This window comes from Elephantulus edwardii, unplaced genomic scaffold (genome assembly GCF_000299155.1).
Source record: "Elephantulus edwardii isolate Elephantulus edwardi_28Jun2011 unplaced genomic scaffold, EleEdw1.0 scaffold00270, whole genome shotgun sequence".
Taxonomy (NCBI): domain Eukaryota; kingdom Metazoa; phylum Chordata; class Mammalia; order Macroscelidea; family Macroscelididae; genus Elephantulus; species Elephantulus edwardii.
In genome coordinates this window covers 570,781-587,812 of record NW_006400020.1, presented here as the reverse complement: position 1 = coordinate 587,812, position 17,032 = coordinate 570,781, and positions in this window count along the sequence as shown.

Sequence of the window (17,032 nt, the reverse complement as noted above, 5' to 3'; positions counted from 1 at the left end):
ATGTGTCAGTTTCCCCAAAATTCATGCTGGAAAGATAGCCCTAATTTAGAGATTAACAACTTCATCTTACTTGGATCCCCAACCAACACAACATGGCACCGGCACTCAAGAGATCAAGAGACATTCACTGGGAAAGTCTACAGTCAGGGACCTCTCTAAATTATTGAGGACCAATAATGTTTGAGGATAAAGTGAACCAGATTCAGGCCATGGTCATTTCAACCACTTGGTATGCATCTGGGAGCCAGACAATGAATAAGGGTGACAGAAGAAGAATTGATGCCTTGGAGCTCTGGTATTAGAGAAGAGAACTGAGTATCTTATGAACTACAAAAAGAATAAACAGATAAGTCTTGAAGACGTGCAGCCAGAGTGTTTCCTGGAGGCAAAAAATGCTTAAGCTTCATCTCACATACTTTGGGCATGTTGTAAGTGTGGCTAACCCTCAGAGAGGGACATCATGCTTAGAAAGGTTGATGAAAAAGAGGAAAATCCTCGGACAGATGGACTGACACAGTAACTGCAGCAATGTTGCTGTTGTTATTGTCATTGTGTACCATCAAATCAGAACCAGCCCATTGCTGAGCCCATTGAAAACCCCTCTGGTGGGTTTTCAGAAGCAGTAAATTGCAAGGTAGGATGCTGCTCATCTTTCTCAGCTGTTGGATTCAAACTTCATGCATTGTGATCATAGCACAGCTTCTCTAACTGCAGCAATGGGCTCAAGTATGTCAGAGATTGTGAGGATGGCACAGTAAAGGACAGAGTTCAGACCTGTTGTTCATAGGGCCACTATGGATTATACTTGATTCAATGGCATCCCACACCACCACCACCAATTTGACTTAATATTATCAAAGAGCCCTTGTGGTGTAAAGTGTAGCATGTTTGAGCTACTAAAGTACTGATATTGTTGATGATGATGTTAGGTGCCCTTGAGTTGACTAAGAAGGATCATCCATAAAATCCTCCAGTTGAGCCCTCTATTGCTGTCAGTGTATCAGTCCATATCACTGAGGGTTAGCTTCTTCTGCTTACTCTCTACTTTTCCAAACATAATGCTTTTTTTCAAGGAATCTCCTTGCAACATGCCCAAAGCACATGAGATGGAGTTTCACCCTCCATACCTCATTGCACTTCCTTCAAGACAAGTTTGTTTGGGATTTTTGGCAATTCTTGCCAATGCCACAATTCAAAGACATCAGTTCTTCTGCTAACTAAAAGTTCAGCTGAACTCAACTCATTACCATGGAGTCAGAACAAACTCACTACTGACCCTCCAGTGAGTTTCAAAGGTTTTAAATCACAAGGGAGGAGATTTCCAGTCTTCCTCCCATGGAGACACTGGTGAATTCAAATCATGAGAGGTCTGATAATGGGATCATTCTCTGGACGAGGCCACTAAAGATCCCAACTAACAGGTTGGCCAGTTTCAATCCCGTTTAACCTCAATGAGCATAAGAGTCATAGCTTTGGCAATAGGAAGGAAAGTTGCCATGAACCAGAAGTTTTTATCTTTCTTCCCCCTCCCCCCGCCTTGTTTTTAGTATCTCCAAAGTGAGGTGAAGGCATAGCCAAAGAAGAGTCATGGCAGGAAAAGGAGTACTTGAAAAGGAGAAACTGAGATTTTTATAATCAATGTTTGGTTCAATACAAAAGCTGAAGTTTTTCATATTAATTTCCATCTTAAGAGAAGGATTGGTAATCAAAATCTCAGGTATGATAGATAGAAGAAATGAGAATTGATGTCTAAATTACAAACTACGGTACTGTAAATTTTATTGCCAAGTGAACAGTCAAAACCATGGGAATTTACTCATATAGAATAACCAGTGAAGATACATAGAGTACTTCATTTTAAATGAACCAATGTAAAATGGTGCTTTCCTCAGCAAGTAGCTCCTCTCTTTACCAAAATGGTTTAAAATGGCCCCAGTAACAATAAGTCATAACATCCACTGCTAATACGTAGATTCTAACTCACAGCATACCTGCAGGATAGAGTACAACCAGTCCATAGTGTTTTCAAAGCTCTAACATAAAAGGTATTCTATGTCAAAATAGGCAGAAAAAAATACGTCACCATTAAAGAGGCCACCAGCTGTTCCACAGGATAAGGATGAGCAATCTCCTCCCGTGTGATTAACTGCCTCTGAAAACCCCGTGGAGGATTAGCTATGTCAGTTCTGACTTGATGGTACACAACAGCAACAACCACTATAATGTGTCAGAGACTCTTTGGGTGAAGACATAAAATAGTGGAAATCCTTCTATAAGTAGCAGTATAATTACTATGACTACTAGGGAGTGTTGGTAGCCTAGTGATAAGAAGCTGTGCTACCATCTCAGAGGCGCGTAGTTCAAATCCATCACCTGCTCCATGGGAGAAGTATGGGCAATTTCCTCCCCTGTGATTAACTGCCTCTAAAAACTTGCTGGGGGATCAACTATGGGTCACTTCCAAGTTGACAGTACACAGCAACACAAAAGCAGACTGCCATATCTTTCCCGTGGAGTTGCTGATGGGTATGAACCACTGACCTTTGTGTCAGCCATTGAGCATTTTAAGCACTGTGCCTCTCATGTTCATTGTCATTATAGCACATATTTAAACTGGTTAAAAGGTAATTGTTTACTTATTTCCCTTTCCTCTCTATATTCTTGAACTTGCAAGGAGTATGGTTGTTGTGGTGGTGGTGGTAGTTAATATACCATCAAATCGCCTGTGACTCATAGCGTAACAGTTCTGAACCCTGCCCTGTACTGAGCCAATCTCACTGACTCTGACACACCTATCTCCATTACCCCAGTAACTGTGTCAATCCATCTCAACCAGGGTCTTCCTCTCTTGCACTTGCCCCTCCACCATTCCCAGCATGATGTACTTCTCCAAGGACCATTCCCTCCTGGCAACATGCCCAAAGTATGTCAGACAGAGCTTCAAAATCCTTGCCTCTAAGGAGCAACAAGGTTTCTCTCTCTCTAGGACCCACCTGTTTACTCTCTTGCCAGCCCATGGTGTGTTCAGTGCTCTTCTCCAGCACCACAACTAAAAGGTATCGATTCTTCTGCTTTCTCCCTTAGTCATTGTCTAACTCTGTGATGCATAGCAAATCATTGTGAAGACCATGGCTTGGATCAGACACACCTTAGTCTCTAGATTGACATAATTGCTCTTCAGCATTCTGGAAAGGTCTCTGACAGCAGATTTTCCTAATGCAATTTGTCTTTTGATTTCCTAACTGCTGAGGCCAAGGGTGTTGACTGTGTTGACAACCTCAATCTCCTCCATCTATCCTTGTGTTGCCAATTGGCCCAGTAGTGAGAATCTTTGTCTTCTTGATGTTGAGTTTCAATTCATTTTGAAAACTATAGTTCTTGACCTCCTGTAGCAAATGCTTCAGGTCCTCTTCCATTTTAGCAAGAAAGGTTGTATCATCTGTATAACATAAGCTATTGATGAGGCTTCCTTCAATTCTGATGCCACATTCCTCCTCATAAAGTGTAGCCTCCCGAATCTGTTCTGCATCTAGATTGAAAAGTTACAGAGAGGACACATCCCTGACTCTTTTTCTGACTTTGAACGATGCAGTGTTTCCTTGTTCTGATAACCAATGGCTGGCACTTCAAATCCACAAGTTGGGCATATCTGACTGTATGTTTCCATAGTAGTTAACAGCCTTGGAAACACTATGTGGCATTTTTACTCTGTTCTATGTTGTCACTCCACCTTGAAGTCTACTGATGACAGTGGGTTTGGGTTGGGACTTTTTCCATTTCTTTTTTATCATCTATACGACTGTGGCATTGGGCTCAAGTGTGTCAAAGATTATGAGGATGACATGGGATATGACAGGGCTCAGATCTGTTGTTCATAGGGTTACTATGAGTCATAGTCAACTTAGCGGCACCTAACAACAACAACAACATGTTCTGTATAAAATATATGTTGAGCATTCAAAATGCCAGACACTGGAGTCCATTGATGAGAAAAAGTATACTTCCTGTCACTGGGATCTATTGATGAGAAAAAGTATACTCTTTTGCTATGAGGTTTATAAATTAGTCAAGGAGGGATACAATAACCAAATAATTATTATAAACCCAATTCTCAATACCCTTAGTACCAGAAATTAAGAGATATATTGTATTGGACAAGTCCACTGTCAGAAATGTCTCCAAAATCCTGAAGAGCAATGATGTCAGTTTGAAGACTAAGGTACACCTGATTCAGGTCAAGGTCTTCTCAAACACCTGCTACACATAAGAAACCTGGACAATGAATAAGGATGACACAGAAGAAGTGCAGCTGGAGTGCTCCTTAGAGGCAAAGATGGTGAAGCTTCATCTTTCATACTTTGGACATGTAGCTAGGCAAAGCTATTATTCCTTGTAAAGGGACATCATGATTAGAAAGTTGGAAGGTCAGTGAAGGAGAGGAAAACCCCCAATGAGATGGATTGACACGGTGACTTCAGCAATGGTGTCTAGTATGTCAGAGATGATGAGGATGGCACTGGATAGGACAGGGTTCAGTTCAGCTCTTCACTGTTCATAGGTTGACTATGGGTTGTACTCAACAGCACCTAACAACAACAACCACCGAGATGCCTTTAATTTTTAGAAAAATGTGTTTAAAATAAAAGATTTAATAAATTCTAGCTATAATCTACTAGTTGGTGGTGGTTCAGTTTTAGAATTCTTACTTCCCATACATGAGATCTAAATGAAATTCCTGACCAATGCACTTCATGCACAATCATCATGGTGGACATACGATGCTGAGTGGCTTTCAGTGAGCTTGTAGAGTAAGATTCAGTAGGAGGAAAACCTTAGCTTTACACTTGTGAAAATTAGCCAGTGACAACTCTATGAATCACAGTAAAACTCCATTGAATCTGCAGCTGATAATGATGATCCAGGCAGCATTTCATACTATTCTGGCAACTAGTCATAACAGTCATAACCTTTGCCAGGTGGAAGGGATCAGATGAGTTAGAACCATCACATCATGGATGAACAATCCCCCAAAGACAAAGGGATAAGGCTTCTAAGGCTTCTGCCTGGCCTTCCAAGTGAACATGTACATAGTGCTCTTTGCCCCACCCTCACTTCTTAAAGTGTTGATGACTATTTTGACTTGAATGAAACACATTACCAAGTAAGTAGAAAAAGTGCTTAATGATGGTTGTTTTTATTCCTTCTTTGTATTTGAATAACTCACCCTGCAGAAAAACATACATTTGGTGATCTTGAAAAGAGGCAGACAAGCAACTGATATATCAAAACTGGAATTAAAAGCAGATCAGGGCGGGGGGAGGGCTGGGCGGGGAGAGAAGTGCAGCAATGTATGAATGGAAATCCAAAATCTCTGTAAATGCTCATTAAAATTATTTTTAAAAAATTACTACATAATAACATAGGAGGGATTGGAGAGCATTATGGGAGTGAACTAATGCAGTCCATGAAGGACAAATACTGCATAAGACCATTATTGTAGAAATAGAAAGATAACTGATAAAATGTGTATGAAGATTCAAGAGGGGGAGGGTGAGAGCAGAGGAATGAGGATGTGGAGGGGGCAAACAATAGGGATACACCATTTGGTGGGTGAAGGGATAGAGAAGTAAAGGAAATGGGAAGGATCTGTCAGGGATCTGGAAAGATAGGGTAATGGTAGGTATAGTTCAACGGTGATTAATTTTACAAAACAATGAACGGGAATGATTGCATGAAACACAATGTGTATGAAGGATAGTGTGTTACACAGTGTACACAAACTTTGTATGCAGACCCGTATAATAAAATTGTATTAGAAAAATAAAAAAAAAGCAGATCAGCTATTAAATCCTGTCTCACAGGTAAACTTATTTTTTCTCCAACAAAAGACACGTAAAAAAATTTTTTTTTGTTTTCTTGCCTTTTTTTTTTTTTGGTTGGGGTTGTTTTTTTTTTTCTTTTCTTTTATTTTTTTTTGAAGAGTGAGTTTCTTCATCTCTGGTGGCCTAGTGGTAAAAAGCTGTGCTGAAATCCCAGAAGCATGCAGTTCAAATCCACCAGCTGATCCACAGGAGAAGGATGGGTAATTTCCTCCCATGCAACTATTGCCTCTTATAACTTGATGGGGAGTCAGCTAAGGGTTGGTTCCAACTCAATGATACTCAACAGCAGAAGGAGAAAGGACTTATTATTTATGAGATAAAGTCTGTGGACCCTATACAGCCGCATGATGACCAATTTGTTTCTTTTATCCATGCTTCTAGTCTCTCTCAAAAGTCTTAATTTTGCCTGTCAATCATCAAAGGAAGAACAACAGATTGCTCTTCTTTTAAAATTATAGTGGATAACATACTTGAGTCTGCTTCCCTTATTCCATTGACTTTTGAAATCTTAGAGCAACATGTATTCCTAAACTTAAAACATATGTGTTTTGATAAGTAACTGCCTTTCAAAGTTTATTTTAATTTTGCTATGCCATTTCCCCTCTGTACTCATTTTCTTACTTTAAAGAAACTTATATAAAAATCATAAAAACTGTATGACTAGTGTGGGGCAGCAGGAATCTAACTCCATAGGGAGAGCTTTGGTGGCCTCATAGCAAGAAGCTACGCTGCAATCCCAGAGGTAAGCAGTTGGAGTCCACCAGCAGCTTCGTGGGAGAAGGATGGGCAATCTCCTCCTGTGTGATTAACTGCCTCTGAAAACACACTGGAGGATCAGCTATGGGTTGGTTTCAATTCAATGGTACACAACAACAACTATCACAAGGGTAAACAGTCCCCAGCCACAGAACAAAACAGATTCCTATGATGTTAGACATGCCTCCAAGCTTCCCACTTCTGTCAATTCTAACAGCAGCCATCTCTCCCTGGGCTCTCTAGTGGGTGTGTTAATTTGTTGCAATGTCCACCCAGAACTCACAAATCAAACTCACAATTATGTGGCTGATTAGGGAAGTTAACAGATTGGAATTGAGGGCAGAAAAAGGATACAATCTTTCTTCAATGAAGACAGATTCTCAGACATGTTCACAGGCCCTTTGACCTCAAGCCTCTCTACTCTGGGTCAGGACTGCATACCTATTTTAGTCCTACCAATTATGACACCTTCTCTCTAGTATGTCCATTAGCTTGGGCAAAGACCCTCGGCTCTGACTCTGTGGGCAGCAGTTCTAGTTCAGCTCTGTTTCACATGCACGTCTGTTCCATGATGACCTCTGCTACTGCTGCTGCTACTTCTCTGGTCCAGATCCTGGTCTTACTCCACCAAGAAACACTAGTCCCCAAAAGATGTGCTGCGCTCTCTGCTTCATGCTTGGTTGTAGTGAAGTCTCCTTTTCTTCCTCTCAGGCTGTTCACTTTAAGCCTAATAGGGTAGCAAAACTGACCAGTCCCCTCAGTAACCTTGACATCTCTCAACCAAAGGATGCTATTCACTTCATTCACACCATTAGCATAGTCCTACCCAACCACGTCCAGAATCAGCATATAGATTGAATAGGTATGGAGACAGAATGCAACCCTGACACACTACCTTCATAATTTTAAGAAGCTACACTGGACCAATTGGCATGGTCCTTGGAGAGGGACATCATGCTTGGGAGGGTGGAGGGACAGCGTAGGAGGGGAAGACCCTCTATGAGGTGGATTGATTCAGTAATCGGGATGGGTGTGTCAGAGGCAGTGTGATTGGCACAGGATAGAGCAGGGTTTAGGGCTGTTGTACATAGGGTCGCTATGAGGCACAAATGACTCGATGGCACATAACAAAAACAACAGACTGTAAAAAGAGGAATGTGGCATCAGGATTGGAGGGAGGTTCAATAACTAGAGTTAGGCAGATGACACAACTTTGCTTGCTGAAAGTGAGAAAGACTTGCATGAAGTACTTGTTGCTGAAGATCAAAAAATATGGATTGCATTCCAGTGTTGAGAAAACAACCATTTTCTGGAGAGATCTGCCTGGCCCCTGACAAGAGCCACTGGGGAGACCCACTAGGCCCCTGGGGAGAACCACCTGTTGTGTATGAGGAACTTTATCTAAGCCACTTTCCTCCATCTCCTCCTCCAGCACACCTGTAAGTAACACTTCCAAAATCCTTTTCTTTGCAACTTACAAGTTTATTCTCTCTAAGTTTGCTCCATTTTCTATAGACAACCTGAACATTGAGTCTTGTTCCAGAACCTGAACCCTGAGCCCAGTTCCAGATATAAAAGGAAAATATAACTGCCAGCTAAGGAAACGAATGTTGATGGATCCTCAAAGTTCAGCCAACCACTCCCACTGGACTCATTCACACAAACACCTTGCAGTCCAGAGGGCAGAAAACATCATGAAATCTTCTGACTGAAGAAGAAGGCATGCGACTTCAACTCAAGACCACCAGTAAAGTGTTAAAGTGGGCTCCCCTTGTCCTTCATCTCAACTCCCCTATTCAGCATGAAGCAGCCAGAGAGTCTGCACCCCTATTCCCAAATGGGAGACCCACAAATGAAAAAGACAATATCTTTGTTAAAAAAAATTAATTAATTAATCAATATTGGACTATGCCCACCATTATTACCCTCTTTTCTGGTCCCTGCCAGATCTTTCTTTCTCTTTTTTTTTTTAAAGACTCCCTCCACCCACTTAATTGTGCAATCCACCCCTTACATCTTGGATCCCCAAACATGGTTTTTTTTTTTACAGCAGCAACAACAACAACACACACCAACACACACACATGCTTTATTTTCCTAAGAACAAACAAAAAAAGAAAACAAAGATTCTTACCACTGGAGTAAATAGTTTCATGACACATAGAGTGGATGTTTTTTGTTTGTAGGTGCCATCAAGTTGCCTGGGATCCATAGCAATCCTATGTACAACAGTTCTGCAGCCTTCTCTGTCCTGAGTCAGCCTCACTAATTCTGACATGCCAACCCCATTGCCCCAGTTACTTTATCAATCCATCTCATCCAGGATCTTCCTCTCCTGCATTTTCCCTCAACCCTTCCAAGCATGATAGCTTTCTCCAAGGACTGATCCCTTCTGCCCACCATGCCCAAAATATATGAGACAGAGCTTCAAAATCCTAGCCTCCAAGGAGACACTTGGTTTCACCCTCTCCAAGACAGAGTTATTTGTTTTCTTGGAGGTCCATGGTATTTTCAAGACTCTTCTCCAGCACCACAACTCAAAGTCATCACTTCTGTCATCCTTAATCATTGCCTAGCTCTCTGATGTAATTTTGAAGACCATGGCCTGGGTCAGGTGCAGCTTAGTCTCTAGACTGACAGCATTGCTTCTCAGTACTCTGGAGAGGTCTCTGACAGCAGATTTTCTCATTGCAATGCGTCTTTTGATTTCCTGACTGCTGGTGCCAAAAGTGTTGATTATGGAGCCAAACAAGCTGTAATTGTTAACAACGTCAATATTAGAAGAGTTTTCTTCTATTGTACATTTAAGTTACAGGGCAATATAGATTAAATAAAGTGAGAACATGTAAAATTTTGCCCTTACTCTTAAAGAGCATGCAGACTTCTAAAGCTTTGTAACTCTAGGTTTTACAAAGTTCTTTGTAAAAGGGTTTGGGTGTTGGGGTTTTGTTTTTGGTTTTTTTTTGTGTGTGTGTATGTAAAGCTTTGTTTTTTGCTACTTTTCTGAAACAAAAGATTTTGTTACCACTGGCATGAGCCAAACACACATACAAAATCTGAGTAGCCTATACCCACCCAGCAATTTGTTTTTAGCTCTGATGTCTTAGTGAGTAGGGAGATGAGATGTCAATTCAAAAAAATGTGGGCTGAATCCAAATCCAGACATTTGTCTGTGAGAGACAGATGGACAACCTCCTCCCATATAATTTAAAGCCTCTGAAAACCTCCTGGAGGGTCAGCTATGATTCAGTTTCAACTGGACAACAAAGTGTTGAGTTCTTGATTTCTGTAAGGTACGCTAAATGTTGAACTCTCTGGGGTATAAACAAAAATGAAAGGAATCATCTAGTAAAGTAAAAAGTAACGTGGCATAGCTTAAGTAAGAGGTTTCTAAATAATCTTAGTGCCACAGTGGTTAAAGTTCTTAGCTGCCAATAAAAAGGTCAGTGATTCAACCCACTAGCCACTAAGTGAGAGAAATATGCATCGGTCTGCTTCCATAATGATCACAGCCTTGGAAACTGTCGGAAGAAGTTCTACTGTGTCATCTGACATTCCTGTTAGGTGATGAGTCGGAATTGACTCAATGGCAGTGAGTCTGGTTTTGATTAAGAGATTCTGAATATTCATGTCAAAAATTATCTCAATACATAAAAATTTATGATCGGTTGTTGATCCTTTGCTGAAACTAATGTCATGTGATTTCCCTTATCCTCCCACACAGCTGCCAAAAAGAAAAGGTTCCAGAGAGGAAGTTCTGTACAAACTCTGCCTGTTGTTAGTCACTTTCATCTTTTGTACACACACGCGCCCTTCCAATGAGTTGTTGGTTCACCAAGTTCCATAGAAAAGTAAAAAGCAAATGAGGAGTCAGGATGTATTTGATCCAGTGATAGTAGTACAGAGAAGTCATTTTCTAGTCTATTTCTGAAAGATGAAACTTAGTACCTTGGCTTAGAATACCTATGAGGTCTAATTGCCTTTGCCATCACCTTGTTGTTTGGATCCATATGGCCTATGCTTTGGAAAGGAGAATTATCAACTGCTCTCACATCACATGGAAATATACTTTGAATTGTTTTTTGGCTTTTAAAGGTAGATCTGTACTGCCTCATCCAACTTCTTACCCAGGTTCCTTTCTGAATATCTGGATAAAATTTTAAGGTCAGTGTGTTGTTGTTGCTATGTGTTGTTGAGTCACTTGCAACTCATAGTGACCCTATGTATAGTACCTCTGAATCTGGCACTATCCTGAACCAGTCTCATTGTCTCTGACACACCTACCTCACTACCCCAATTATTATGTCTGTCTATCTCATTCACTGTCCCCCTACCCTTCCATGATATCTTTCTCCAAAGCCTGGCCCCTCCTGGCTACATGTCCAAAGTATGTGAGACAGAGTCTCAAAATCCTTGCCTCTAATGAGAGTCTTGGTTTCATTCTCACCAGGACAGACCTGTTAGTTCTTTTGGAAGTTCATGGTATGTTCATTAGTCTTCTCTAACATGGCAACTCAAAGGCATCAATTCTCCTGTCATCTTTGGTTATCATCCAGCTCTCTGATGCATAGCAAGTAATTGCAAAGACCTGGATCAGGCACATCTCAGTTTCTAGACTGACATCCTTGCTCTTTAGCACTCTGGAGAGGTCCCTGACAGCAGAATTCCCTGATGCAATTTTATTTCCTGTCTTTTGATTTCCTAACTTCTGGTGCAGAGTGTTAATTACTGAAATGAGCAAGCTGAAATTGTCTCACTCTCTTCTCCACCTAGCACGATGCTGCCAATTGGCCCAGTGATGAGAATCCTTGTTATCTTGATGTTGGGCTTCAATCCATATTGCAAACTACAAGCCTTGAACCTCTGCTGCAGATACTTCAGGCCCACCTCAGTAACAGCAAGTAAGGTTGTGTCGTCTGCATAAAACAGGTCTTGTGTATTCCTCCAATCCTGATGCCACATCCTTCCTTCCTCAAAAAGTCAAGCCTCTTGAATGATCTGTTCTACAAACAGGTATGGAGACAGGACACCTCCCTGATACAGGCGTCAGAACAGAGCAAGGAAACACTGCAAGGTTCAAGCTCAGCCTAGAACCAGTTAAAATTATATTCCCCAAACCTGGAATGAACTTGAATCCTTGGTCTCACTACCATTGTGTTATAATGAATTGTTCTATTGTTTCTGAAGGTAAATTGTATGGAAGGTAAGAATAATACTATAAAAAAAAACCCCTCTATTATAGCTTTCATTGACACAGTGGCTGCAATAATGGGCTCATACACCAACAATTGGGAGGATGGCACAGGACAGGACAGTGTTTCATGAAGTTGTACATTGGATCACTGTGAGCCAGAGCCGACTCCGTGGTGCCCAACAATAACAACATGGGCTTTAAGGTGGTCTAACTCTGGCATAATTGCCATGACTCATGAGTTTGGCATCATAGTTCAAATTCCATGTGTGTACTCCTCAAATGTGTGAGCCCAGTTAGAAAGAAAAACATTTAAAAATATGGTCAAATCGCACATGGGGAGGTCAACTTCCTTGCTAGAGCCTCCCAACAGCACTGGCATCCTTTTGTGAGCAAAATGTAGACTAAATAAATGTGTTTTACTAAGTACCCCACTTCATTTGATATTTCATTATCAAATTCACACTCATTACCATTGAGCCTAGTTGCACAATTTTCAAAACCAGAAAGTAATAACAAAGAAACCTTTGGAAACATTAAATCCTGGCAACTTGTATAGTTAACAAATGTTTTAAAAAAATCCTAGGAATTTTTTTTCTCTGAAGTGTTATTCAGAAAAATCTAGGAGAAAAAGGAATCTATTGTTTCATTACTAATAAGGAATTTGTTGCTTAATATATTTATCAACTAATAAACCCACCTTAACTCACTAATGTTAAGTTGGAATTGACCCATAGCTGACAGTCCAGCAGGTTTTGAGAGGCTGTGTATCACAGATAGGCCATCTTTCTCCCTCACAGCAGCTAGTGGATTCAAACCGTCTTCCTTGAGTTGGCAGCACAACTTCTACCCAGTAATCAAATTATAGTTCTATATCAGTTTCATTCAGACAGCTTATAAATTGTGTAAGACTTAAGTCATAAAAGTCTTGACCTCAATGAAATTCCAATAATTTGAAAGACAAGTCATTATGCTTCCCTTGATATTACAGCAAAGCAAGTATCCTTTCTGCTTTGACTGCATTGTTGTTAGGTGCCATCAAGTCAACCACGATCATAGTGACCCTCTGAGCAACACCTTTGAGTAAGCCCTGCCCTATCCTGTGCCATCCTCACCATGTCTGACACACTCGAGCCCACTGTTACAGTAACTGTGTCAATCCATCTCACTGAGGGTCTTCCCTTCCTTCACTGACCCTTCTACCTTATTGCAGTAAACAAAAATTAAACCTATTTCCCTCATGTCGGTTCCAACTCATGGAGCTCCTGTGTTGTACAAAGTAGAGTTGTTTTCTAGGCTGTGTTCTTTACCGAAAGTAACTGCCAGATCTCTCTTCCATGGTGCTGCTGAATGGATTTGAACCCTCAACCTTTAGGTTGGAAGAGAAACACACAAACATTTGCACCACACAGACCTAGAGTATAATAGTAGATGCTGGTAAAATATTTAAATTTCTTTTATGTCCTCTTTATTTATCTCATGAAGCCATACTCTGGCTGTTAAAATAAAGCAAAGCTTCACAATTTTGGAGAGAACTTAAGAAAATAAAGCACGCCCACAGAAAATTTTATTAAGTGCAAGCCACTCATTTCTCTATTATATTAGAAGGAAAATTAATATAAATCATTTTTAAAATCAGCACCTTAAGACAAAATAGAAGCCATTCACTATGATTAGTGTAGATATCTAAATGAACTAAATTATCTAAATGAATTGCTGTAGTAGAGAGATTCAGACCCCAGGTCAACTTGTGAGTACTGCGTGGACTTGTTCAAGCTGCGTCTAGGTTAGAATAACAAATCTCTCAGATATTCATGCTGACATAAAAGTTAATTATGGAAACATTTTCATTAGTAAATTAGACTACTCTTGGTGTCATTGAATAAAAAAACAATTGGTGTACAACCACTCTGGAAGACAGTTTGGCATTTCCTTAAAAAGCTGAACATAGAAATTCCATATGACCCAGCTATTCTACTTCTTAGAATATACACCAAAAAAATTGAGAACTGAGGCCCAAATGGATACCTGTATACTAATGTTCATAGCAGGGTTATTCACTATTGCAAGAAAACAGAAACAGCCCAAATGTCCAAATACAACTGAATGGATTGAGAAATTATGGTACATTCACACAAAGAATGCTAAATACTACGCAGCATGCAGGAGCAATGATTTTTAAAATCACTACCTAACTTGGGAGGGACTGTAGAACATTATGCTAAGTGAACTAACTCAGGCCCATAAGGAATAATATTGTATAAGACCATTATTGCAGAACTAGAAAGATAACTAGTAATACGTGTGTGAGGATCCAAGGGGGGGCGGGGGTGAAGGTAGGAGCAGAGGGGTGAGGATGGGCGTGGAGGGGTGTAATCATAGGGTTACACAATTTGATGTATATTGGGAGGGGTGGGTAAAGGAAATGGGAAAGACCCTATGTGAAAAACAATGTATACAAACTTTGTAAGTAAAACAGCACAAAAATAAAATTTTATTTTTAAAAAAAATGGAATCAGGACATTTTTAAAAAAAGCGATTGGTGCCAACACTGATGTGTCAAATGTGGTAATGGTTACCCATAATGGACAGTGTTTGGTGGAGCCTCCTGATTAAAACAAGTCTGGAAGGAGGAGTGGCATCCACTTTTGAAATAGCTCGCCTCCAGAAACCCTATGAACTTGGAGAAACAATGGAAGTTATACTAGTGGTCAGGTCTTCTGTTCATAGGGTCACTATGAGTTGTCTATGACTTAACGGCATTTAACAACAATAAAAATGACAACACAGAGAGAGCTACGTTGGCCTAGTGGACAGAAAGTTATGCTACCAAGCCTAAGGTGGGTAATTTTTTGAAAAATTTATTATTTTGTGTGTGTACACCATCAAATCAGATCTGAGTGGTACAGGAGGAGATTGCCCCTCCTTCTCCAGCAGAACATTTGGTGAATTTGAACCACGTACCTCTGGGATTGCAGTGTAGCTTCTTGCCACTAGGCCACCAATCACCAAGGTGGGTGATACTAATCTGCAGCACTTGGGCCTAGTTTAAATTGTTTTTTGTCAAACTTTCTAAGTGGTATAGCACTGGTCTGTGCATTTCTGTACAGTGGTAACTCGTGGTTGCTGTGATGCTAAACACTGTGACACTGATGTGCCAAATGTGATAGTTGTTACCCATGGTGGACAGTGTTTGCTGGAGTTTCCCTATTAAACAACCTTGGAAGCAGGAGTGTCACCCACTTCCAAAATGGCTTGCCTTCAGAAACTCTATGAACATGGAGAAATGACCAAAGTTATACAAGTGTTCAGATCTTTCGTTCATAGGGTTGCTATGAATCATCTACAACTCGACAGCACTTAACAACAACAATGCTCTTGTGGAGAAATCCTCAGCAAGCTGCAGCTGTAACCCAAAGACCTTGTCTTTCTGGTGGTTCAGATTCAGCAGCAACCCCAAGGGGAGAAAGGGGAGAAATTTCCTCCCAAGCAATAGACAACCTTGAAAAACCAATGGAGAATCAGCTAGAAGTTGTGACCACAGTAACAAAATAAGATTCTTTTAAAAAGAGATTACCAAATCATACTTATTTATTGGTTTAATTAATAAATATTAGCTTTCTCAGATCGGCAATCAATACTCTTACCACAAGAAGATAGGATATAAAAAGATTAATTGCATTGGGAAAATCTGCTGTCATGGACCTCTCCAGAGTGCTGAAGAGTAATGATGTCAGTCTAGAAACTAAGGTGCACCTAATCCAGGCTATGGTCGTCTCAGTTACTTGTTATATACTTCAAGAGAGCTGGACAATGACTTAGGATGAAAGAAGAATAGATGCCTTCGAGTTGTGGTGCTGGAGAAGAGTCTTGAACATACCACGGACTGCCAAGAAAACAAATAGGTCTGTTTGGAGAGGGTGAAACCAAGTGTCTCCTTGGAGGCTAGGAATTTGAAGCTTTGCCTCGCCTACTTTGGGCACATGGCCAGGAGATATTGATCCTGGGGGAAGGACATCAAGGTCAGAAAGGTGGACAGACAGCACAGGAGAGGAAAACCCTGGATGAGATGAATTGATACAGTAACAGGAGCAATGGGAGTTGGTATGTTAGAATTAGTGAGACTGGCTCAGGACAGGGAAAGGTTAAGAGCTGTTGTACGTAGGGTCACTATACATCAAAGGCAACTCAATGGCACACAACAACAATAACATACTATGACAGGTTTGGAAGCAAGAGTGGCATCCACTTCCTAAATAACATGACTCCAGAAACTCTATGAACTTTGATAAATGTTGATAGTTGTAGAGGGGCTCCAGGCCTTTTGTTCATAGGGTCACTATGAGAGGTGCTCAACTTGAAGGCAATCAACAACAACAGTGTCTTAGTTATCTAGTGCTGCTATAACAGAGTTATAGCAAGTGGATGGCTTTAACAAATTTATTTCCTTCCAGTTTAGGAGGCTAAAAGTCCAAATTCAGGTGCCAATTCTATGAAACATTGTCTCAATTCTGGAGGAAAATCCTTGTTTCCTTCAACATCTGTAGGACTGACATTCTTTAGAGCTCTCTATATGTCTTGGGTTTTTTTCTGTGAACTGAGGGGCTGGGCTTCAGAGAGCATATTCTATTCCTGCTTTGGGGGTGTGTGTGTGTGTGTGTGTGTGTGTGTGTGTGTGTGTGTGTGTAAGTGAGGGCCTATTGTGGTGATAACTATACACTCACTCCTCTATCTCTGATAAGCAGACACACCCCAGAGAAATTCATCAAATCAGTCTGTGAAGCAATTAAAGATGTTATATCCTAAGCTTGATTCCTTCAGAACTGTGTAGTTTATCAGATCATTGTTATTCTGCTCAACCATTCCTATATATTTTGTTTTATGACATTCATTACAATTCCAATGTTGTATCTGACTGGAAGCAGGAGTGGCACCCACTTCCTAAATAACATGCCTTGGGAAACTCTATGAACTCTGATATATTTCGATAGTTGTAGAGGGGCTTCAGGCCTTTTGTTCATAGGGTTGCCAAGAATCTGCTTGGCTCTAAGGCAATCAACAAGAACAACAACATTGTATCAATAGTCTTCCCACTATGGTTGATTCTTATTTCCATTCATCCTTCTAGCCTCTTGTGGAAGGCCGTGTGCGGTCGCCATTACAAGATGGCGCTGATTTCCTGCTTCTCTTTGTTTGCCAAAAT